The 25,256-nt window shown below is 41.1% G+C and overlaps 1 long non-coding RNA gene across 1 annotated transcript in view; it reads left to right on the top strand.

Moving 5' to 3' along the window:
- Nucleotides 1-11,267: 11,267 nt before the first annotated feature.
- LOC114213041 (uncharacterized) overlaps nt 11,268-25,256 on the top strand; it is a 35,736-nt gene continuing 21,747 nt past the window's right edge. The window contains exons 1-2 of the long non-coding RNA XR_003610108.1: nt 11,268-11,319; nt 18,150-18,410. This is a non-coding gene — a long non-coding RNA (uncharacterized LOC114213041). The remainder of the gene's footprint in view (nt 11,320-18,149; nt 18,411-25,256) is intronic.

The following is a 25,256-nucleotide window of genomic DNA, read 5'->3' as shown; positions in this document are numbered from 1 at the left end:
TAAGTCCCAGCTTTGCCACTTATGAGTCATCTGTCCTTGAGCTAGTCTGTTAACCCCTCCAAGCTACTGTTTTCCTGTCTATAAGATGGGAATAATGCCTAACTCACAGGATTGCTGTGATAATTAAAAGCATTGTAGACAGTTGTTTAGTAAATCGTACAAAAAAGTAGTATACACATGTAAGGCTTTCTTATAGTAATTTAAACTTGATAAATAATGCGGCCTAGTGGAGTTTTTTAGGAAGCTGTTTTATCGTACAGAAGAGTGCGTTATTTGCATATTTATTTATGTTAATGTCCTTCCCTTCCTGGTTGCTTTTCTACATCATTTAAATTTTTGCCATAGTAAATAGCCTAACAAATCTTTTCCTCCAAGGTATTGTAAAAACAAACCTTAGCCCAGTTTCTTGTCCAAATTATTGGAAATTCCAAATAGGTAAGTTTTGTTGCCATTTCACTTTTTTTCATTTTTAAAAACATAAAATTGTTGTTCTGGAATTGTAAGACTTTTCTGAGAATAACATTACTGAAATAACGCTGGCATTTTGGTGATTTGAAATAAATGGAACCTTGTCATTATTACTTGAAACTGAATTAGATTTTTTTAAAATGGAAGATAAAATAGGACAGAAATGACTTTAAGGGAGAAGTGGCAATCTTATTTTATTTTTTTTGATAGAATTGTATAGACATTTCTCATAAAAAGCCCCAAACAAAGAAACAATGACTAAAGATCGGATTGAAACAGGTTTAATATGCCAGCTATATTTGACATTGTACCGCAAGGGCTCTTGCCCTTTATATGTGCTGCTATTTAGGTCAAAAAAATAAACGAGAAGCATCTGAGAGGTCTGTCATTCACAAAGAAATACAGCTGAATGTTGCTACATATATAAAGAAGGATTCATCCAAGACTGAAACTAAATAAGGATAGGAGTTGTCTTTTTTCCTCCTATCACAGATTTCCCTTGTCAAAATGTCCTTATTTCTAATATTACCACAAATTTACAAAAAGAATTGGTATAGTCCAGTCTTTAATAAAATAATATCAGCCATTCATCCTACAAATGTTTATTGAGCACCTTCTATGTACTAAGTTTAATTCTAGATGCTGTATATGCAGCAGTAAATAAAATAGACAACATTTCCAGCCCTCATAGAACAGGCACTTGAGGATTGAGTCTGGCAGGGAAAGTGTTGGTGGCAGCATTATAAAACATGAGAGGAAATAATGCTATATGTCTTAAAGTATGATCTTTCTCTTGGTGTTTGAGGGAGCTGAAAGCCTCAGGAATAATTTGGCTTCAGACCTGATCCCAAAACTTACACTTCTGAGTGTATGTGGAAGGCAAGAAAAAGATTGAAGGCTGGTCTAAAGAACCAGGTGACTATGAAAAAATCATACCATTTAACTGGAAGACTCATTGGTCCTCTCCTTCCACCAAGGAATGGCAAGCTGCCAACTGATCTGGTGTATCAAGGGTATCCCAGGATAGCCTTAATTTCTAATACTCTGTCCTACTTACTCTCCTCATGAGAACATTCATACTTGTCACACCATGTTTTCCTAGATTTTGGTTGGGAAAATATGGCCTCTGTCACCATAAAGCAAATGCTGGAGCAGCAGCTGAGATATTGTTAACTCTGCTCTGCCAACGCCATGTAGCAAGGGCAACAAGGAGGAGAGACAGACTGATTAACAGAGGCAGTAATAGCCTGAGATCATGAGGGAAATATCCATAAGTCTTAATATGTCAGGAAGCGTGGTAGAATCTGGGGAGAAGGAATGACTTTGTGCTTTTGAAGAGGAGGAATTTCGAAATATCTAAAGCCATTTTGAGATCCATTAGAGACAGTGTAGCCTACTTAAAGAGTAACCTTTTCTTCCCATTTCCCATTGCTTCCCAGTTTGGGTGAGAGAGAACACTGACCTTCTTATTGGGACTCCGTACTGGAATTTCTGGGCCCATCTATCTCTTTCTGTCCTGCTGTTTTCCCATTATGAACTCACCGTGCATATTCTCCACCAGGGGACAAGGTCATGGAGGCAGAACGACGATAAACATCCACCCCACCATGAGCTCAAAAACATAAAACAGAATCTCATAGCTTTGTCTCATTTGATGGAAGTTTCCATTTCCTTTTAGTAAACAAAAGTAACGAATTATAGACTCATTAATTTGTATTTTTTGGAGCTCACTTTGGTTTGGCAGGAACGGAGGTAATTTCATTCTCCACTCTCCTTTCCAATCACGTCCAGAGGGGTGAGTCTCACTCATTCAAGTTCCTTGATTCCATTAAACATAATGTCACAAATGCTTTAAGCCAAATCAGACTTTGCAGGTCACCTCGCCTAAACCTTCATTTTACAGATGAAGAAACTGAGAGCCAAGGAGGTTAAGTTAACTCTCTCTGGTCACAAAACCAATCAATAGCAGAGTCAGAGGCCACCTAACTGCAACCCCATAGTTATTCTGCTAAATACAGTAATATATTCAGAAACATTTCCAACAGGCTCCTTGTGTCCCTCAGATCTTCTACTGCCTTGGAGAGGAAGTGGAATTTCTCTTATGGAACACAGGGAGGCAAGAAATGTACTCAGGTACATAGAAGAACTAGATCCCCTCTAGGAGTCACCTAAAGCTCCCTATGGCATCAGAGACGCTTTTGACCACACTCAAGAGAGTTTCTTCAGCCTGTAGATGGCACAGTTGGCCATAGAGTGATTTAAGGTAATTGTCTTTGTGACCCCTTGTGTTTGAGGACTTTGATTCAGTGTAAAATGCAGTGTTGATTAATCAAACTAGAAATCTGTATGATTGCTGACACATAATATAGTCCTAGCCAATAGCAAGGACATGCTGTCACATGTAGTATAGAAAGCTTAACTTGGACAAGTGTGAACAAATATCTCTTTTCTTCATAGTGGATTTCTAAAACTGATTTTGTGTAAAGATGACTGCAATAAAATGGACTATAGTTGCCATAGGAACATGATCTCTGGTGTTTGGTAGCAGCCTTGTAAGTCTATGGGTGCGTCACGGAGGGAAGGTGTGTGGTATTCTTGACCAAAAAGGAGCTCAGTATATGGGTAGCACCTAAAGTGGGTAAAACTAATGTGCTTACAGACTAGCCTTGCACTGTTCATCTTAGAGATAATTTATCATCTCTAACATTAATTAATTAAATATTTAGTTTGCCATTATTTGATTTACCTCCTTAGAATCTTAAAGGACTTTGAGGTATTCATTTGAATAGCCCAGTTCGCTTTAATATGCTACCCACCCACTTTGAACTGGTAACTTTTTTTGCCCTCAGAAAATGTCTCCATGGCAAACATAGTTATTTTAAATTATTTTATTATTATTAAAAATAATTCGGTTACCCAGAGTGTCTTTTAAAGTGTTCATTACTCCATAAATTTCTGTTGGTAATAGAAACGGAAAAGATTTCTGAAAAACATGAGTTAATACTACAATTCCCACCATCTTCTTCTTCTGCCTCCTCAATTTAAGTTAAAGCTACAAGTTAGGGCAGCTGTTCACCTATTAATCAAAAAGCATCGTGGTCTGGAAATAGTAAGAACTGCTACGCATCTTTCATTGTCACAGGACCAACCTGACACTTTGTGGCTGAGCTTTTTGAGCATGTCACACTCTACTGCAAAGCATCAAGCCAATTACCAGACCTTTAGAATGGGCATTTGATAAAAGGGTTCACAGAATTAAGACAAGCATAAGCAACAGCCTGGTGGCACTGTTACTTCCTTTCTTCTAGAGTGGGTACATTGTCATTGGGAATGCTGAATAAAAGGGAGCAAATGTGGAGAATTTAATTATGGGTGTTGATTAGGCAGCTGGATAATTGGGACTCACTATCGTGTCTGTATAGCACAAGATAGAAATGAGCCTAGTTCATGTAAAACTGGTACAATTTTCTGGGTTTTTCTGTCTCTCTGTCTCTGAAGATCTGAACTTTGACTTCAATAGTTAAGTATGTCCCCCGATTGTGTGTTCTATATATAAATGTATTTGGAGGGATTCTTTATCCAGGGACCTTATGCTTCAAAATATAAATGGTTGGTAAATTTGAAAAAGGGTCAATGTGGCACCGAATAAAGAATATAAACAAAAATTATAATCCTCTAGCTTTTATCCATTATCCCTTTTAATACTACCAAGGATGGGGTTAGCAGGCATGTTCGTGTGCTAAAGGTATGACCGTGAACAAATATACCTTCTCTGCAAAGCTGGGAGAATTTATAACTTTTTAGCCAGGATCCACACTTGTAGGAACCTTACTTACTAATATTCAGCAATTTGCACTTTCATGATTCTGGGTTAAGAATTTCTCCTCACTAACAGCTCAGAGCAACATATGTTCTAAAGCAGGATTTCTTGAAGTAGCTTCCACAGAGCACTAACCCCATTGTTTTGACTAGCCATTGGTCAAGAAGAGTTCTGAGCAATGCTGAGTCCTGGTGGCCTCTGTGGACTTTCACCGTGTGTTTTTGACATATTATAACTCAAAGAAATCCTGCAGTAAAAATGACTTGCCTGACATTATTTAGCTTTTTTCTCAAATTTACTTGGCTATGGAATCCATTTTTCAGATTATAGCTATCAACCTCTTCAGGTACTTTTAAAACTGTGCCCTAAAACAGAAAGTCATAGAACACTGACATGGAGTTAATACTACATGTGGTATTGGAGAATTATCAACGCTTTCTCTGTGCTCAGGTATCTGCTACTTCCCTCTCAAGATGTAGTCACACAAGTCCAGTAAAAGTAAACTCTGTTTCACAAGGATGCCATTACACTGCTTCTAGAAACTTGTTTATATTAATCCTAAACTTGTGCCCCAGGAAATTTCACCCACTGCTACCAAACCTAGTCCCTGGAGCAACTCACGGTGAAATATTTTTCTGTTTGGCAGCCCTTCAGAAATCTAAGGATGACGATCATTGTTCCTACTGAGTTCATGCTATTCCAGATAAACTGGTTTCATCTCCTGACCCTTTGTCCTATGATAAGATTTTCAGTTCTTCAACATCTTAGTTGTCCTCCTTGGTCATGTTCTACTTTATCAATGTCCTTCTTAAAATGTAGCTTCAAAGACTCAACATACACAGTGGGTATGACAGTGTTTTAGACATAATCTGAGCACCAAGGAGGACAGTGGGATTATTACCTCCCTTGATCTCAGCATTGACTTTACAGATCACTATAGGCTGGGTTTCCAGGAAGCAGACTCTAAGGTGGGGATTCGTGTGGGGGAGTTTTGTTGGGAGTGGTCTTGGGATCACCACTCATGGAAGGAAGAGGAATGAAGCATTATAGAGCAGAAGCTGAGCTGCAGTATCAGCAGAGGTATCAGTTGACCCCATGGGGTGGTTCACTTGAGCTGGCCAAGTTGTTGCTGACCAAGTTGGGGTGAGAAGGTTGGCTTTTATACCATCCTCTCCATCATCATTCAGTTATTGGATGAAGGCCACCCCAGAAAGGGGGCCATCTCCTTGGGAAAGGCAGCTCTCTTCAGCTGAAGCCATCCCCAAAGGGGACTGTACTCCCAACAGCTGGGAGAATAAATCTTTCATTCCTGATGAGTATTCTGGGTATCCACAACACAGCTCCTTCAGGGGACTTTATAGGCTTTGATTAGGATTTTATCTTAAATGCAAATGAAAACCGTTGAAGAGTTTAAATTAGGGGAGTGACATGATTGGCTTTGTATTTTTAACAGCTCATTCCTGCTAGTGTGGTAAAAAAAAAAAAAAATGAGACAGAGCAAGGGTAGAAGCAGGGAAACAGTTGGGAAGTTGCTGCAGAAGCCCAGATGAGAGGTGGTCACGGCTTGGGTTAGAATGATGGCAGTGGACGACAGGTGAGATCTATTTCAGAGGTAGAAGGGTTAAGTCTTGGAAACAGACTGAAGTTGACTGTGAGGAGAGGGATGGGTTGGACATGACTCCCATGGTGCTAGCATGAACAACTGAGTGAACAAAAGTACTGTTTACCAAGGTAAGAAATACTGGATGAAGGGCCATTGGGAATGAGGGTAAGGAAGGGACATGCTAAGTGTGAGGAACATGAGACATCCAGGTGAAAATATAAAGTAAGCAGTTCTAAATACAGATCTGGAGCTCAAAAAAGAACTCTGGGTTGACAGTATAAATTTGGGAGCCCATGGATCCTTACTGAGCCCATGGAAGCAAATGAAAATTCCAGGAAAAGTCTATCGAATGGAAAGCAAAGAAAAATACAGAAGACCTGGGACAGACCCTCAAGGGACCCCCACATTGATGGGAGGGCTAGCAAAGGAAGAAATACAGAAGAAACTGAGAAGAAAGGAGTGGTCAGAGAAGCAGAGGGGAAGCCAGAGGGTGCAAGGCCATGGAAAGCAAAGAAATCAAAGAAAGAGAGTGTCAAAGAAGCAGGGAGCATCTGGCAGCATTGAATACTGCCGAGGGGAAAGTGACGTAAGGATAAAGATGGCCAGCCATAGTTACTGCTCATCTTGGTAAGCACCGCTTCTGTCAGGCACAAAAGATATACAAGGGAGAGAAGAAAATGGTTCTGCTTTATTTTGTTGGCTTTCGTTTGTTTGATTTTTGTTTTCTTCAATGGCACACATGATTTTGGTGGTAAGTTCTCACGGTATCTCAGGTTTGCTGGCCTCTGGGACGGCAGGGGATCTGGGCTGTGCCATTCACTTACTGTGGCTACTGTAACAAATGACCAACAATTGGGTGGCTTAAAACAACACAAATTGATCGTCTCACAATTCTGGAGGCTAGAAGTCTGAAGTCAAGATTCTAGCAGAGCCACGCTCCCTCTGGAGTTTCTAGAAGAATATCTATCCCTTGCCTCTTTCAGTTTTTGGTGCCTGCTGGCATTTTTTGGCTTGTATCCACATCACTCCCATTTCTGCCTCTGTCACATTACCTCCCAATCTTCTGTGGCTGAGACGAATCTCCCTCTCTAACTCTCTGGTAAGAACACTTATGATGGTATTTAGGACCCAACTTGCTTGGAAATCTCCTTAGCTAAATATCCAAGTTCATCATTTACAGGATCTGCTTTCCACACAACTGTAGGACACGAGTTAGCTAAGTTTCTATCAGTACGTAACAAGATCACTTTTCCATCGGTTTCCAGTGATATGATGAGCCTTCACCAGAAGTGCCTTTAATGTTTATATTTCCACCAGTGTTTTTGTTCAAGGCAATTTACATTTTTTTGCTGTCATGCACCTCAAAATTCTTTCAGCCTATGCCTGCTATTCAGTTCTAAAGCCACTTACAAATTTTTGGTGTTTGTTACGGCAGCACCCGGTAGAAAAAGACAGAAGTGGGGAAATGAAGGGGAAGCTGTGTTGTACTTAGTGTTGAGGTTTATTCTTCGCCAAGAATAAAGGCAGAAAGGAAAGGAAGGAAGACCAAAGTCCATTGCTGGCTCTGACAGAGAGCTTGGTCTGGGGACTTGAGACTAAGAAAGAACATTAAGGCAGCAGCCACCTGCTGGTGGAAGCTGTTAAGAATGAAAGGGGGTGGGTAGGGGTAGGGATGGCTTTGAAGATGCTTCCTTCTGCACTTAGAAAATATATACGTTGAGAGGCTATTTTAGATGGCTCTTTCTTTTCTGCATTCCTGGCAGATGTTCCAGGCTATCTTTTCAAAGATGTCTGTCTAGTGAATAGCCTTAGAAGCTAGAGGTGGTGTCTCCCCCCAGAGCAATGAGGAGGCATGCTTGCCCCAGGATAAAACACTCAGGCTCCCTAAGCTCAGGAGTCCCCTCCTGTAATGCACCCCCGCCGTGTGTGTAGGTGTCATCTGGCGCTCTTTGTGTCACCGTGTGGGAACTGAAACCTGGAGCACTGGAGCGAAAATGCCGATACACTGGGTGCTGCTGTTGCTGTGAGCTGTCAGCTGCTCCTCGCCTCCGACCCAGAGATCTCACGTTGCCTACCCGCACCCATCGAACTCTGGCACGCTAACTAGTTAGCCTGAAAGACAGATCTTAAATCTCAGGTCTGTCATAGTGCTGGACAGTAACATCTGTCCGTGCACTTGTCAGCCTTTTTCTCGTTTTTTTCTTTAAAGAGAGAGAGCACGAGCAGGGGCGGGGACGGGAGTGCAGAGGGGGAGGGAGACGGGGAGTCCCAAGCAGGCCCCATGCTCAGCGCAGAGCCCCATGTGGGTTTGATCTCCCGACCCCGAGATCACGACCTGAACCCAAATCAAGTCAGTCGCTTAAACGACTGAGCCACCCAGCTGCCCCACTCACTTGTCAGCCTCTTAAAAGACTAAAGCACAAATTTTTGAATTTTTTAAGTGATATTTTTCAAAAGATTATTTCCTTAAATTGTCATCATAAAGAGACCAGGCTATCTCAGCACTGCCCAGTGAGCCCCACTTATATTCAGGCTAGAGCCCACCTCAATCTTTTCTTGAAGTCAGATCGTGCTAGTCCTTTACAGCAGGTTAACACCACAAAATGGTTTTTGTTTCTTTCTTTATTTTTACCTTGTCACACTCCAAAAGAGGACTGGAGATGCCTTACAAAAGTTCATAGAATGCAACAAAATAAAAAACAAGTACTTAAGGAAATCAGGTTAAAAGAAAAAATAAGCACAGGAGAAACAGTTATGAAAGCTGGTATGCATGTTGTCACATCCTGGAGACAGGGTCACAGGGTCACAGATCTTGTTCTGAGCCGTCTTGCAGTCACTGCACCCGTGAAAGCATGTATGGTTCAAATGTACTGGGCTTTTCGTGTGCTTAAGTTACCGATCAGCTCTTCCCTAGACAAGTTTTGTACCCTACTAAACCTAGTTTAAATGTGAATTGCTAAATACAAGGATGATTTCCATTTTTCTTACATGAGCATTACTGGAGATAGGGAAACTAGTTCAAGACTTCTCTAGGTACCGTTTGTATGAACTTGGCAGAGTCCCTTCATCTTTCTGAATCTCTATTCTGTCATTTGTAAAATAGGGATAGGGCCAAGCTGACAAACCTCATTCATTCATTCTGACATTTGTTTAAATATTTACTGAGTATACAATATGCAGCTCTGTTCGGAAAACTGGAAATAGAAGCAAACAAAACAAATGTCCCTGGCCTCATGGAGTTTTTATCAGGCAGGAGAAATCAATCATAAACAATACCTAAGTGAATGTAGTTTAGATGATGTTACTATGGGTAAAAAATAAATCAGGGAGAGAGACAGTGCGTGCTGGGAAAGTGCAGAAGGATTGCAATTTTGAACAGAGTGCTCAGGAAAGGCCTTATTGAGAAGGTGAAACTCAAGAGAGATCTGAAGAAGGGAAAGAGGGAGCTATGTGGATATATGGAGAAGAGCATTCGTTCCATGCAATGGAGCCATGAGTGCCAAGGCCCCAAGGCAGGAGAATTCCTAGCTCGTCTGAAGAACAAAAAAGAGGCCAATGAAGCTGGAGAGGACTAAGCAAGTATAAAAGTTGGAGGAGATAAAGTTAGAGATGTAACAGGGTGCCTGACTAAGTAAGGCCTTCTAGGCCCTCAGAAGCGCTTTTATTCTGAGTGAGATGGAGAGCTATAGAGTGTTTTTGAGTAGAGAAGTGACTTGATCCAATTTTTATTTAAACAGAACCACTCTGGCTGCTGTTTTGCGAATGGAATGATGTAGGGAGGAGGGTTCAAACGGGAGTAAAGGCAAAAGCAAGGCGGCCAGTTATGAGGCAACAATCCAGGCCGAGATAAATGGGTGGCTTAGTCGAGGTGTTAGGAGCGGAAATGGGGAGAAGAGGTGGTGAAAAGCTGATGAAAAGACCCAAATGAGACAATGCATATGGAAAGAAATATGAAACCTATGAATTCCAATAAACAGATTAAGAATTACTTTTATACCGCATTTTGAAGGAAATTTCTCCATATAATCATCCCCAAAAGCATCAGCATCAATACGAAGGTCTTCGGTCTGTCCCAAAGAAGATATTTGAACTAGAGTCCAGCTGGATAACTTGGAAGAGAAAACAGAGGAGAGAGATCCAACCCAGGGTACATTATTAAGCTATCGCTTTTGAGTATTTTCTACACTTTTCTTCAGTTTATAAATTTTTTTACCATAAACATACACTAATTTTTATAACTGGAATGTGATTATTCTTTAATAAATTTGGCTGTGATTTAGAGAACAGTGCCCTGGACTTGGTCAAGAGATTTTGTTTCTAGCACAGCACATGCCTCGTTAGCAGCTTGTGACACCTCCAAGTATCGGATTCTTTATCAGCAAGTGGAGATCACTAGTTACTGCACCAGGTATAAATATTAAATTAGATGGCATTTACGTGCATATACATAGACAATCTGACACACACATACATATAATGCTAACACCTAGAATTCCATAAACTGTGACTCTCTGTGTGCGGTGCTTCTGTCGCTCCCCGTCCCAGTGCGGAGCAGAGCTCAGGCAGGGTGAGGATCCTCGGCGAGGTTGGGCAGGCATCTTGGGTCCTCCGCCGCCAGCGCCGCCAGCTTCCCTGTTTCCTGGAGAGCAGCAGAGTTGGAATCTGGGGCACCAGTTCTTCCCACTCTGTTCTCTTTCCTCCTGCCCAGCAGGTCCCCTTTCAGTTCCTAATTAGTCAATGTGCTCATCAGAGAATCCCAAGGTGACCACTGAGATGTTTCTTTACAACAACACGCATGGAGGATTCTGCCCAAGACCTACATACCTACACTTGCTTTGTCGGAGAAAACCAGTGACGCTGGCCAGCTCTCTGGGGCATCTCATTTTCACCTTACTGAGTGAAATCCATAATTGACACCAACTGAGAATGTTAAACTGCTAACAGTACCTTAAAAGTTTCACTTCTTCATTTGTGTTATCTCATTGCCCTTTCAAGTGCAGGCAAAAGATTGTAATTTGTGGTTATACCTTTGTGTTCTAAGTAAGTCTATTTCCCTAATTTGATTTGGAGGTATTTCAGGCTGTATCTTATATACTATACATGGGGTGGGGGGGGGACACAGTCCAGTTACAAAAGTATGTTTAAGGTTAAAAAAAAAAAGGCAACTAGAGAAAAGTATAAAGATCAAAATACTCATAATATGAGTGTTAATATGTTGATGTATTTTCTTCCAATAAAGTAATTTTTTGTATATTTGGGATTTTTTTCAAAAGTACAGTTTTGCATCCTGTTTTTCTGTATAACTTTATACTAAGATCATTTTCATATGCAAGAGTTGAAAATGAGAAGTTAGTGGTAGGAAAGGTACACGAAAGGGGAAGTTTGCTGGACTCGGCGCCTCCGGCAGTGGCCAGACAAGTCCTAACAGGTATGGCCACCATATGGAAGGGGGGTGTGGTGGAGGGTAGTGAGGAGGTGGATAAAGATGGGCCACAAGAGGGGCGCCTGGGTGGCTCAGTGTTTAGCGTCGGCCTTCGGCTCAGGTCATGATCCCAGGGTCCTGGGATCGAGTCCCGCATCAGGCTCCCTGCTCCGCGGGAGGCCTGTTTCTCCCTCTGCCTGCTGCTCCCCCTGCTTCTGTTCCCTCTCTTGCTGTGTCTCTCTGTCAAATAAATAAACAAAATCTTAAAAAAAAAAAAAACATGGGCCACAAGAAACATTCAAAGACTAGAAGCTTCTAAAGCGAGCAGGGAGGATGAGAGAATACTTCCCCGACTGTCCATCACACATGGTTCTTTCCTAGCCAGGCTCGGAGCACAGTCCCACATGCCCACTTGGGTAGCCTGATGCTGTTTCTAAATGAATTTGCCATCCAACCTTTTTCTGTTGGCTGTTCAGATAAGGTTTTATTGTTTATTGCTATACAAACCTCCAAAGTCAGATTTATGCTTCTGGCATCACATAGTCCCTCATGGAAAACTCAAAGAAAATAAAAAGCTAGAAGATGTGGGAGGGGAAAGGTGATAAGTTTACAGACTCTCTATTCAGTGAACAATACCCTCATTTTCACTGACTTCAAGGTTATATTCACTTTTACAGATCAGGATGCTGGTCTTTACATTGGGATTTCAAGGAAGGCTGCACTTACAAATTAGTAAAATGTATGAGTCATTGCAAAGTTGTGTTTGATCCAAGATTCAGCTACCAGCCTAGCATAACACCTGGCAGCTGTCCTAAATTCAGTGGGTCCTTCATTAAAATACCATTCCTGGAATCCAACCAGTCTTGGGGTTAAACTATAGAATTTCTATTGCTGTCCACATTAATGTTCAATTACTTCAAATGCAGGACTTTTGTTAGAGGTTAGCTGCTGTGTGAGAATGTGAATTTATGTGAAAGAATGATTGGGTAGGACCATGGCAAATGTCATTTTTTAAAATGAACTTTGGATAATAACCTTGACCCCTGTGTTTGCAAGACATGAGCAAGATGTGAGCCACACTGATGTGTGATTGTGGCTTTTGGAACATAATCCATCTATTGGGAAATAGGAGACCAAGAAGGAAAATCAAGAAGTAGCAGATAACTCAGTGAAAAGTATTCAAAGATCAGTTCCATTAAACCAGTAGAAAAGTTTCTTTGGGTGACAATTAACCTCACAGATCACAGAGGTTATTAAGTTGAATTATTTATTCAAAGGATAAAGTCTAAAAGGAAAGGAAAAAAGATCTCTAAATGACATTTCCTTGCACAGATTTTGGGCAATGAACCAAGTTCCCAAACAACTTCAGTTATTAATGACCTTAATTGTATTAGATTATCAAATCAAGTGGAAAACAGCACACTGCATGTTTGGGGTCCAGAGTATACATACATTATTACATTCATGCGTGTCTCTGCCGGCTTAGGAAGAGAAGTCATGTTTTATAGGTAGAATAATTAATTTTCCAGCTGTTAGTCCAGAACTGACAGATGCTGACACCAAGAATATTGGGAGACTATCACTGAAGCTTTGATCCTGTAAATGGGAATCCAATTGGTGTGTTTCTTTTGCATCCTGTGAAAAAGGGAGGGTTTCTCAGAGATTAGGGTCTGCAGCAGGGGACGAGCAATGAGCTTCGAGATTGGCGGTTCGGTGCTTTTGTACAATCAATATGGTTTATGGATCGCTCTGACATGGCCGCATCCATTTGGAGGGGAGGAAAAAGAAACTCCAAATACATACACTTGAGAATTTCAGGAAATTACCCAAATGCTCAAATCCTTCCCTGGGGGCAATGGTTTCCAATAGGAGTTTACAAGATAAGCCCATGCAGCGAATACATTTAAAAAAAATAATAATTGGGCAGCCGCGGCATGCAACAATAGCACACCCATATCGGCAGTTTATTTTGTGAAAAGAGTCCTGCGTCCAAATGTGTCTGAAATGAGGCCATCGAAAAGGAAACAAGACAAAGGAGGTCCAGAACGACTGGAGCCGGCGAGGCAGCTTATCCACCAGTCGCTGACAATGCCGCGCATGCTGTGGAAACTCCTCCGAGCCCAGCTTACAAAGAGGCACACAAAGCCAGCATGGAAATGGATGATAAGCAGAGATCTGCGGCCATCGAGAGGCCAAGAAGAGGAGGCAGCTGCTAACACAGGAGGCCGGAACCGATGGAGCCAGTTTGTAAAGAAACGCACCAATAGTAATGACCCTGCGAGGGCCAGAATTTGCTAGCCGGGCATCCCTGCCATCGCCACAGCTTATGAATTGCTGAGAAACCGGGTCAACTTGCACGGCCAAAGTTATGGCAGAGTTTTGGTAAGGAGAGAAAAGATGCTGCAGACTCCAAGTGTGGTTTTTAAAAAATACCATGTCTGAAGCTAGAGTAAACAGCAAAGGCTAAATTTTCAAAAACAAAAAACTCGGGCCAGCATTTGTGAGCAAGCCCATTCACACCCACACTCTGGCTGGCACAGGAGATGTGGGCATAACTTGCAGGGAAGTTGCTTCCGAAGTGAGAGCCCACTGACAGCCCTCATAATCCTCCCAGCGCACTCCTGCAGCTCCGCTCCGTCGCTGGGCGCGCAGGAGCGCCATGTTACAAGAACTTTTTTAACACCTGGGTCATTGCTTTACCGCAAGGGACAAGTGTTCCCACAAGACAAGTGACATGCAAGGTGTAAGCCAAGGGAAGCTGTTAAAAAAAAAAAAATCGGAATTTGCAAGAACCCTATTTCCAAAAGATCCTCTTTATTGAGATGCTCCATTTCCATGCTTGCAATTTCTAAAGGTTCGGTTTGAATGCTCCATTTAAAGAAATTTGCCAGCTAATCACTTTTGGAGATATTCCCCCCTACTATCGATGGACAGAAAAACAGGTATAAATCATCACCTAAGAAGCAAAGACTATGGTGCTAAGCCAGGACTTGTACAACATAAACCATCCCCTCTAGATTCTCAAATGGATGTGAGACTATCAAAAGTTACTTGGTATTTTCGGCAGTGGAAGAATAATTTTAAAAAGCACCGTGGGTAACACAGTTCATTAACTGGTCAAAAGGTTAAAGAAAAGGAGTGAGGAACTTGCCCATAAGGAAAAAGAAGTCTCCCTGATTCGGGTTTTACAAATTGCACCTTAGCTCCAGCAAAAGAGAAGGAAGGGGGAAGGAACTGACAAAGAATATTGTTTTCTTTCCATTATTTCTCACTCCTGGCTCCATATTTACTTAGAGAAAATTTCATGTTTTATAGCTCTACTCTGAGTCAACGTCTGCAGAATCACGACTGTGCTGTGCTTTCTCAGCTCAGAAGGCACCACGGGCATTTAGAAGGAGGCCAGCATCCCTAATTAGCAAGGTGGCGGGTTTTGGGGGGCGGGGGGGGGGGAGCCTGTGATTGCTACTTCCTGTGCACAGAGTGAGAACTGCTCTTTGAAGCACAGTCCTAATTTCCAAGTGAAAGGCAGGCTTTGAGAAAAGTGTCTGTGGTAGGTAGTCTCCTAATATCAGTAGGAAATTATTTGCACAGCCTTTGGGGCTCTGATGGTTCCTGGGGCATCTTCCTCCCAGTTCGAACTCCATCCCTCCTTTGGATTACAAAAAAGGAGATCGCAGGGCCGGGGCCTCATTGTAACAAGACTCGGGGGGGGGGGGGGGGGTGAATAGGGCTTTTCTCCAGTCTCTAAGTATCCCGTCAGCTGTAAAAAAAAAAAACGGTGTACCAACCCCCTTTTTATCAAAGATCATTTTGTGATGAAGAGGCCTCTTTCTTTCTGCATCCTAGCTTTACTCCCAGTGCCAGAAGAAAAGATGTCCTCACGTGGTTACCTTGAGGGGGACCAGCGCCACTCATAACACAGTCCAGGCTGGATTCGAAATGTTAATAGAGCGCCAGGTCTGGGGGGAGTCGTTCTGGGCTGGGGAAGCAGGCTAGCAGCGCCCATCGCACAGCGTTGACTCATGCCTGAATCACAGCCAGGCTGGCAGGATGTTGTTTTGGGGAAGTTCGCAGGCCTGTCAAAAACCTGCTGTTGCCATTGGCTGATATTATGCAAGATTCCAAATGATATTTATTTATATTCTCCTTTTGGGTTTCTGTGTGTGTGTGTTTTTCCCCCTCCCCTCCCCCACTCCACAGGCACTAGAGCTTCAAGTGCCCAAAAAGAAGAAAACATTTAAAAGAGAGGCAAGAACCCATTAAAAATAAAAGGCACTTTGCCCGCCCCCCTACACCGCGCAGCCCCTCTCAGCTCTCAGGTCAGAGCCCTGTGCCAAGCAGTTTGCTAATTCATTAGGCCCTGCTCTTCACTCCTGCAGATGGAGGCAGTGGGGGGACAGGCCTGGTGAAGGAAGCAGAGCCCCCATTTAGAATTCCATGGAGGGCGAAGAGCAGTGCACAGTAGTGCCCACGCAGTTTCCTCTCCACACTTGTAGAATCTTGCTGGACTAAGGGTTTCTCACACTAAACGCGTAATTCCCCTGATGAAGTTTGGCCTGGGACGAGAAGGATTTCCTTTGTTTCACGCTGACTGATGAGGGAGGAGGGCGGAGGGGATGGTGCAGCTCTGAGGAGATTCAAGGAGACTTGAGCTTTTCAAGCTGAGCTTCTCCCACTCCCGCAGTCTGTGGGAGTCTAACTCTAGAGCTGAGGAAATTCTCCCAACTGTAGCGTTGTAGCGCTGATAAGTTCCTCTGCAGAAACTTGGTAGGCAGGAAGAGTGTGAGTGAATTAATTTATGTGCCTAATTTAAGACACAATTGAGAGGCACAGTGTTCTAATAGGTGGCTGGGAAGTTAAGAGACCTGAGTTCCATTCTTAGCTCAGATGATAGCTCAGCACTGTGAAACCAAGGGTTGGCACTTTCCAGACGATTTTGAACTCTAGAGACAGTAATTCAGGACGCAATTATATATAAATACAGCCATGATCCCCATTATCCGGAGCTTTCAATGTTCTGATAAAATCCAAATTTTGTTCTCCCTAAATTCTTAGAAAAGTCATAATGAAAAATGTTCTTTGAGTTAAGCCTCAAGGGGGAAAGGAAGGAGTTGTTTAGCATTCACTGTGCAAGGGGGAGCTTCCTTTGGAGCACTGTTCAAAGCAGACCTGGGGTGGGGGGAGGGGCACTCCCCCACACTGGCAATGGGGAGACAAACAGGGTTCTTTCAAGTCCTGCCTAGGGCACTGGACACAGCTGCATCGCCGCCTAGCTGGAAATATGACCTTGGCCATTAGCTTGAGTGCTTGGTGGTTGTTTCCATCTGAATAGCACACTAGGAAGATTTTAGATTTGGGAGACAAAACAATGCCAATAGTTTCTCGCTGACCTTACATCCACTGCAATTGACTCACCTGCTAAGGTTTACTTTCTCAGGCCACAATGATTACATAAAAATAGATCTCAAGTATGGCTATAACCAAATTAGTTACCAAATTTTCCCCTCAAAATAACCATCACTTAACGAATTTGCACAGTGCCCCACTAAATACTACTGTAATTCACTGTTCCTCTCAAAGTCTTCATTCTCCCTTCAGCACCAAAAACGTCTTTGAGTCCCATGAATTTAAATTTTTCAACTGTCAAAAAAAAAATCTGTATTTGTATCCTGTTTGGCTTTATCAAGGATAAATATTTTACTTTTATTATATTTTATTGATTCAATCATTCAGTAAATATTTTATCAGTGCCAACTGTGGATCACGTACCTTGTTAGATATTCGGAATACAAAGAGAAACGCCTATCCCTGACCTTAAGGAACGGACAGCTAGAGGGGAAGACCGACCAACCAGGATAGACTGGGTCACAGGTGCTCTGATGGAAATCTGTGCAGGTCCAGTGGGGATGCAAAGGCAGGACAGGTTGGGGAAAGAGTTAGGAGAGGAGGTAATGTTGCCAGGTGAACTGGGGAGACCCCAGGCCCTGAGGCCTTCACCCAGCCTGTCCCAAAGATATTGCTGAAGCCGCTTGGTCTCATCAAGAGAAAGAATTCAAGGACAGACACAACACAGTGCAGGAGCAACACAAGGGGGGAAGTTTATTAAAGTGAAAGCACACCCTTGAGATGTGAAAGTGGACCAGAGAGAGAGAGAGAGAGAGAGAGAGAGAGAGTTGTGTGCCCTGGGGCTTGGGTTTCTTTTCTTTTTTTCTTTTTTTTTTTTGACTAGGGAGTAAAATATTCATTATTTGGGGTGGGGATTTTGGGGGAGCAAGCTTTCTGGTCTCATTTGTCAGCCATGTTGGACTTGTCTGGTTAGATTCGGCTTCATGTGGCTTTGTTTTGGAGTGCTACCAGCACAGGCCTCTGACCTTCCCCTAAACTGGTTATGACTTCCTCTTTGCTGGCCTCCAAGCATCCTGTTAGAACCTAACTAACCACCTCTGACAGTAATGCACAGGTATTTTCTAGGTAAGAGAAATGGGATGTGCTTTCTGAGCAAATGCAAAACACAGCACAGCATGAGGTATTTACAGAATCTCAGTGGTTGGTAGCCAAGCCAGAGTGAGGAGCCACGTACGAAGAGAAGAACATGAGAGGTTAGCAGAGGTCAGATATTAGAGTGCTGCTCATACTTTTCTAGACTTTACCATGAATGCAATGGGAAAGTATGGAAGGATTTTATCAGGGAAAAGATGGGATTCAATATGCAGAAAAAGATCACTCTGGTCGCTGGATAGAGTTTAGGTCAGAGAGAGTTTTAATGGATATTTCCTCCCAAGTACACATTCTCCTTTTTCTTCTACTAACACAACTGTGTTTTTTTTTTTCTTTAGAAACCACCTGCCCCCCATGCCCATTCAATGGGGTCTGTGTGGGATGACTTGACTCCTCCTCTGGCTTAGTTGAGCATACAAAGAGATGTGAGCCAAGGAGAGCTGAGCCTGGGATGAGGCTGAAGCAACTAAGGAAGAGGCTGTCTCTTTCCAGTGGGATGGCTGGAAGAACAGGTTTGGAACTGAGCTGTTGCATGATCCACATCTCGAGCACCTGCCTGAGATGGAGCCACACAGAGGATAGTAGAGTATACCACTGAAGTGAGTCATAGATCTAATTATGTCATTTTAGACCCCAGATCGAGCTGTCCCTGAATCTTCTGCTTTCTAAGTTATAAAAGCCCATTTAGCCAAGTTTTCTGTCACTTTCAACCGAAAGATTCCTAATTAATGCAGTGAGGCAAAGAGATCAGTTAGAAGGTGAATGACATAGTCCAGGGCAGAGATGAAAAGAGGCTAAACTAAGGCAGTAGCAGCAGGAATGAAGAAAATAGTGAAAAAAGTGAAAGAAACCAGGGAGGTGGAAACCCAGGATTTAGTGATTGATTAAATGTGAGGATGAGGAGAAGAAGTCACCTAGGATGATCATCAGCTTTTTAGCTTGACTGCCATGGCAATAGCATTCACCAACACAGGGGATATTTGAGATGAGATGGAGAGGGTTTAAGGGAGAAGAGAATGAGTTTGATTTTGGATGTGATGAATTAGGTCTTCTGGGATACCCAGATGGAGGTGTACAATAAGCAGTTGAATAATGTTCTAGAAGTCAGAAGAGAAGTCTGGATGAGCTTGAGACCTGAAATATCAACATGGTTTACAGATTCCTACAACTCATGGCAACTATTAGAAACCCAAAAATCCCAAGATGGGAATAATCAATGGATATGAGCCAAAGGAAAAAAAAAGCTCCTTCTCAAAGAAGGAACAATTTACATTTTTGGCATGACAAGTCTTATTTGTGCAGGACTGTTCAGGATGTTGCTGAATTTTCAACAACTGCCAATGCTAGACACTAAACATTGGAACACCTCCCATCCTTCAGTCAATGGGACAATTGGAAATGCCCCCATATCGTTCCAAATATCCCCCTGGGAAGGCAGTCATCCTCATATCCCATGTGAAGCACTACGACTAGTATGTGGATCTGTATATTAGCAGGTGGGTAGCCTTCTACCACTTTAGCATTCACACAATATATAGATGAAATGTCTTACCTGTAAGTACAATTGAAAAGCCACACAATGAATGTAACTTTGAAGAAGACGGAACACTTCCTCACTGTGGTCATCCTGCTCTTCTCAGGATCTCAATCTGCTCAGACCACTCAAAAGTTCTCTCTCCAGGGGCCACTCTCGTCCCATGTACCACCTAAAATGTACTATTTTTCAAACGCCAAAATGGCCATACGTATGAAGGTGCATGAGCTCTGTGTTAGGACATGCATCTGACTTCATGACTGTGAATTTTGACAGTAATGCACAGGTATTTTCTAGGTAAGAGAAATGGGATGTGCTTTCTGGGTGGGCATCCATACATGGAATACCTGGTGCCATTTCTGTTTGGGGAAATGTTTACTATCACTCAGAACTAACCAATATGGCAGTGTGTTTCAAAAGTGAGATTCTAGAAATGTGAAGGTCACATTTATCTGCAAATGAGGTTTCCATGTGTGAGTAGTGAGGTACCCATATGTTGGGAGTGACATGCAATATGGGGTTTGTATACACCTCAGATGATGGTAAATATATGACAGATGTAACTGAGGTATGCTCTGATTGGTTCTCATACTCAGTGAATAATAGGTATCTCACAGACTAATTTGAAAGCCTTCATTTTTTTTGACAAGCTCTTTAATTTTCACAGTACCATGAATTAGCTTGTATGTAAGCATAGCCATCTGATGAATTAAATAAAATGCAATGAATGCATGCTACGTCATACTCTTGCTCCTGAAATAAGTCTCAAGGAAAAGTAACAGAATGATAGAATACTGCCAGTATAGACCACAGCTCTGGACTAAGCGTGGAGGAAGTGTCATTGTCTGTCAGTGCCATGTCTACACAAGCTAAAGGACAGTTTTCAGGCCCAGAGCCTGTGCAAAACAAAGAAGAACATGAAGAAAAATGTCCTGATCCAATCAATATGCTTGTTAACGACCTAACATCTGGCCGACATTTCATGGAGTCCACTTAATTACCAAATTGAGTCATCTCTGTAAGTGGCCAGTTTAGACTTTCCTTCCTAAATCATTAACATGGAAACAGAGACAATAAATGGAAACAGAATGAACCAAAAAATGTCTTCTCTCTGCCATATTTGGTAGTGTGAGTTCTATGGTGTGATGGACAGACTGGAGCCGAATATGCTTACTTCAGGGAATAAAAAGGAAGAAAGAAAGAGCCAGGGCATTTCCTTCGCTTCTTTGTTTCCAGGTGGGGAGCACTTCAAGTGCAGAACCATTTACCAGAAAAGAGAATGGCTTCTAATTGAGCAGTGGAGAGATTTGGCAACTCTTGAGTCTTACATCTACTAAAGCATGAAAGAAAGCAAAAAAAAAAAAATGTAGGGGCAAAAAAAAAAAAATGTTTTTGATGCATGCTCAGCAATTTTCTTCAAAGAAATGCACTTGCTCTCTATTCAGCGGTGTCATCTTCAAAGCCCCAGGATGTGCAGTTTGTCCTGCGCTGAGCAGAATCGTATTCAGCATAAGCTGCCACATGGTGATGCTTTCATCAACAAGGAGAGCCTCCTATGAATTGACAAAGCCAGGAATATTTCCAAATGTGCTTTATAACTAAACAAATGGAATCAATACTGTTCTGTGGTATCACATGAACCAAGGAAAATTTCTGTACCTCTTTTTATTCCAGTGGAAACTAGATTTCCAAATCTTACTTATAAAATAATTAATAAAAAATTATCAGTAGTATTCTCAGTACTACTGACAGTAGTATTCTCAGTAGCAGTACATATTGAAAACCTTCTTTTGGTACTTGATTAACTGTAGAGATTATTCATTCCATTCATTGTTGAGAAAACTCAATATATTCAAAATCAAGGGACTCGCCCAAGATTACCCAAATAGGAAGGGGCAAAGCAAGTACCAAGTCTAACTCCAAAGACTGCATTTTTTCTGCTACAATACTTCCCCGTCCCAGGGGTTCTCAAACTTGAGCATATATATATCAGAATTATCTACAGGACGTGTTAAAACACAGCTTTCTGAGCCCCACCCCAGAGCTTCTTTCCCAGTAGGTTTGGATCGGGACCCACATTTTGCATCTTTAAGGGCCCAGTGATGCTGAAGTTTCTGATCCAGAGATGGCACTGCACTTTGAGAACTACTGACCCTTATTCATGTCTATACTTGTCATCCTTTAGTTCTTTGAACGTTGGCCACCCTTGTATACAGAAAACAAAAGTGTTAATCACTACCTGGCACTGCTTTCTCCAATGTCGTCTAGAGACATAAGTAAAATACGGGTTTATATTAAAGATGGAAAAGTGTTTGGCAATGAGGTGTTACCAAAACTTAATGTCCCTGATGTATAGCAAGCACACAGAGTATGAAAGGCAATTGGATGGATATGTGGGTCCCAATAAAGTTGCTCCTTCAAAGACAATCCTTGGAGAATTCATGTGTATTCCAAAGATAATGTTATTACATATCCTTATGATGGTAAATATTCATTCTTTGAGGAAAAAAGTGAAGCCACTTGAAATCTAATGAAGTAGGACAACAATAAAGATAGAATATATCATTTTGAATTTTTAAAAAACTTATTTTCTTGTACACCCCTTATACTAATCATGAATAAAATTTTGAAGGAAGAGGTTCAAATATTCATAGAGTAATGGCAGGTTTCCAATGTAACTGCTTTGTATATGTGGATGGATTTTGGAGTGAACTGTAAGATTCCTTCAAACTCCGAAACACAATTCAATAGGTTGCTGGATCGATTGCCAATTGCAGGGTCCACAAATTCCATAAGAAATCAGTTTCATGGAGTGTTTTAAAGTAAACATTTATTGAAGCATATCATACATATGGAAATGTAAACAAATCTCTTATAAGTATGCAACTCAATGCATTTTCAGAATAAACACATCCGTATACTCACCACCAGGTCAAGAAAAGGTATTACCCACATCCCTGAAGTCTCCACTCTCAGGCTCACTGCCAGTCACAACTCCTCTTATGGTCACCTCCTTTTCTCCTTTATTTGGTTGCTGTAGTTAGTGACATTGATTGATTTTCAAATGTTAAACTAATCTTATATTCCTGAAGTAAATCCATATTAGTTAAAATTTTTGGCCTTTTTTTTAATGGACAGATAAGAATTCCTAATATTTTGCTTTAGATTTTTGTATCTAAGTTTATGAGAGAAATTGAGTAAGTGGGTATCAGGTCTTGGTATCAAGGTTCTATGAGCCTTATCAAATAAGTTGGGAAATGCTTCCTCTTTCTCTGTTCCCTGAAAGATTTTGTAAGATTGAAGTTATTTCTTTCTTAAACATTTGGACAAATCCACAAACGAAACCTTCACCAACTGGAGTTTTCTTTGTTAAGTAGGTTTTTAATTTCAGATTAACTAATTTAATAGGCATAAGATCATTCCAATGTTTTTGTAAGATGTGTGATTTTAGAAATTTGACAATTTCATCTGAATTTTCAAATTTATTGTTTATAATATATTTTTATCTTTTTAATACATGTAGGATCTGTAACAACATCTCTTTTTTATTTCTTATATTGTTATTTCTGTCTATTCTCTTTCTTTCTAGACAGGCAGTTATCAATTATGTCAATTTTTTTCAAGGTTCCAATTCTTGTCTTTCTTCAAAAAAATTATTTTCATAAACTGAAGTATGTATCAAACTATAAATTCAGCAATCACAAAGAAAAATGTGGAACAAGAGAAACTTCAAACTATAAAAATTAAATAGCCAAGCTTATGGGAACACCATGAAGTGTGTTCCAGAGAAGATTCTAAAACTTCTAAGGTATTAGCTGCTTTCTTTACATTTCCATTTCAGTAACTTTACTATACAATGGTTGTTATTTGCTTATTATAAAATCTGAAATTCACATGTATTATCTCATTAAATTAAGCTTTCTGCTCATAGTGATGTCGAATATCTCATAAGTACCAAATTTTAGTAATGTTTTTATGTCAATTCATGCAAGAAAATGACTTGATGCAAGACTTAGATAACTATTATACATTTGTTTTCTACTTCAGTAATTTCCAATCTTATCTTTATTATTTACTTCCTTTGACTTTCTTTGGATTTAATTTACTGCCATTTTGTTAACTTTCTGAACTGGATATTTAGATCATTGATTTTAAGACTTTCCTTTCCTGGGGAGGGGGGTGGGGGGATGGGTTAGCCTGGTGATGGGTATTGAGGAGGGCACGTTCTGCATGGAGCACTGGGTGTTATGAACAAACAATGAATCATGGAACACTGCACCAAAAACTAATGATGTAATATATGGTGATTAACATAACAATAAAAAATAAAAAAAATGGGCTGAAAAAAAAAAAAAAGACTTTCCTTTCCTTACTTGTGTATAAGCCCATAAATTTCCCTTCAAACAAGCTTTCCCTTCAAACCAGAAATTTTGGTATGTCACATTTTGTTATCATTCAGTTCAATAACTTCTTCTTTGGATTGTCTAGAAGTATATTGCTTAATCTCAAAATTTGGGGGGTATTTTCTATTTGTTTTATTGTTGCTTATTTATGTCTAACTTAATTCCATTGTAGTCAGGAAGATACTTTTAACTGTCTCAATCTTTTAAAACTGCTACATCTTGCTTTATGTCCCAGAATATAGTTAATTTTGGTTAAAGGCACTTAAAAAGAAAGTGGATTCTGTCATATGGCTGTGTTCGGTATATTTCAATTACATCAAGTTTGTAATTATGTATTTCAAATGTTTTATATGCTTATTTTTTCTGCTTTTTTCTACCAGTTGTAAAAGAATTGCATTATTATGCATTATTATTATTATTCGCATTTTCCATCCCTTTTCCCCCCTCTGCCTTAGTCTACATATTTTTTACTGTCTCCCCTTCTAGTTCACTCATTCTCTCAACTGTATCCACTTGATACTAGGTGCTTCATTAGAGTTATTGTACTTTTTAGCTCTCAAAATTCTACTTTGTCCTTTTTTTGGTAGATTCCAATTATCTGGTGAAATTTTCCATCTTGTAATGTTTTCTTAAAGATATCAATCACAATTATTAAGAAAGAAATATATGACTGATGAATGTAATAGCTGAGCATCCATCAGCATGAATCTAATGTCTGTTTCTCTCCTTGCTCTGTTTCTTTATGTGAGTGGCAATTTCTTACTGAATGTCAAAAATTGTGACTGAAATATTGCAGAGGTTCAATGTCATCTTCCTGCATAGCAAATTTATGCTGTCCTTTGTCACGGGGTGAGCAGATCCTTTCTGCACTCAGTCCTTGCAGGGTAGTCAGCTGAGGGCTTAAGGTATTGACAAGTGCTCACATTTTAGTAGGTCTTGGACTCTGATTCCTATCTACTTAGCACCATGAAGTGGCTAACAACAAACAACAACAACAACAAAACTGCACTCTGCTTCTTATCTACTTTCTGTTCATTTTCATAGCCTCCAATCCTGCTCAGTTTAAGAATCAGGAAAAGCCTCAAGGCGCAGACTAGTGTGGAGTGTGAACCAAATTCTCCGGACCTACTTTTCCCCTGAGGTCTTGGTCCTTCGCTACCTGGCCGCTGTGGCAGGCACAAACTCAAATTCGCTACCCAGCTCTGTGAGCTTGCCTGTAGCTCTGCTTAACAACTCAGCCTCCGTCCCTCGTCCAAGATTGGGAAAATGCTCCAGGAGAAAAGCAGCATGTGGCATAGCCCTCTCACTACGGACAACTTGTCTTCTCTCTAAGGTCTTGGTCCCTTAGGTCTTGGCTGCTGTGGGAGCCTTTAATCCTTTCAAACAATTGTTTTTTGCCCCCTTTTCCTCTCCTGGCTTTTCTAGGTGCTGTCAATGGAACCATCAGGTTTTTATAAACCACACCACCATAACCAGAAGCTAAAGTACTCAGTTTCATGAAATATTTT

The sequence above is a fragment of the Eumetopias jubatus genome, unplaced genomic scaffold (genome assembly GCF_037043125.1).
Source record: "Eumetopias jubatus isolate StellerSeaLion01/CBP00866 unplaced genomic scaffold, mEumJub1_p1.0 scaffold_6, whole genome shotgun sequence".
Classification (NCBI taxonomy): Eukaryota; Metazoa; Chordata; class Mammalia; order Carnivora; family Otariidae; genus Eumetopias; species Eumetopias jubatus.
This window is presented reverse-complemented; position numbering and strand designations above follow the sequence as displayed.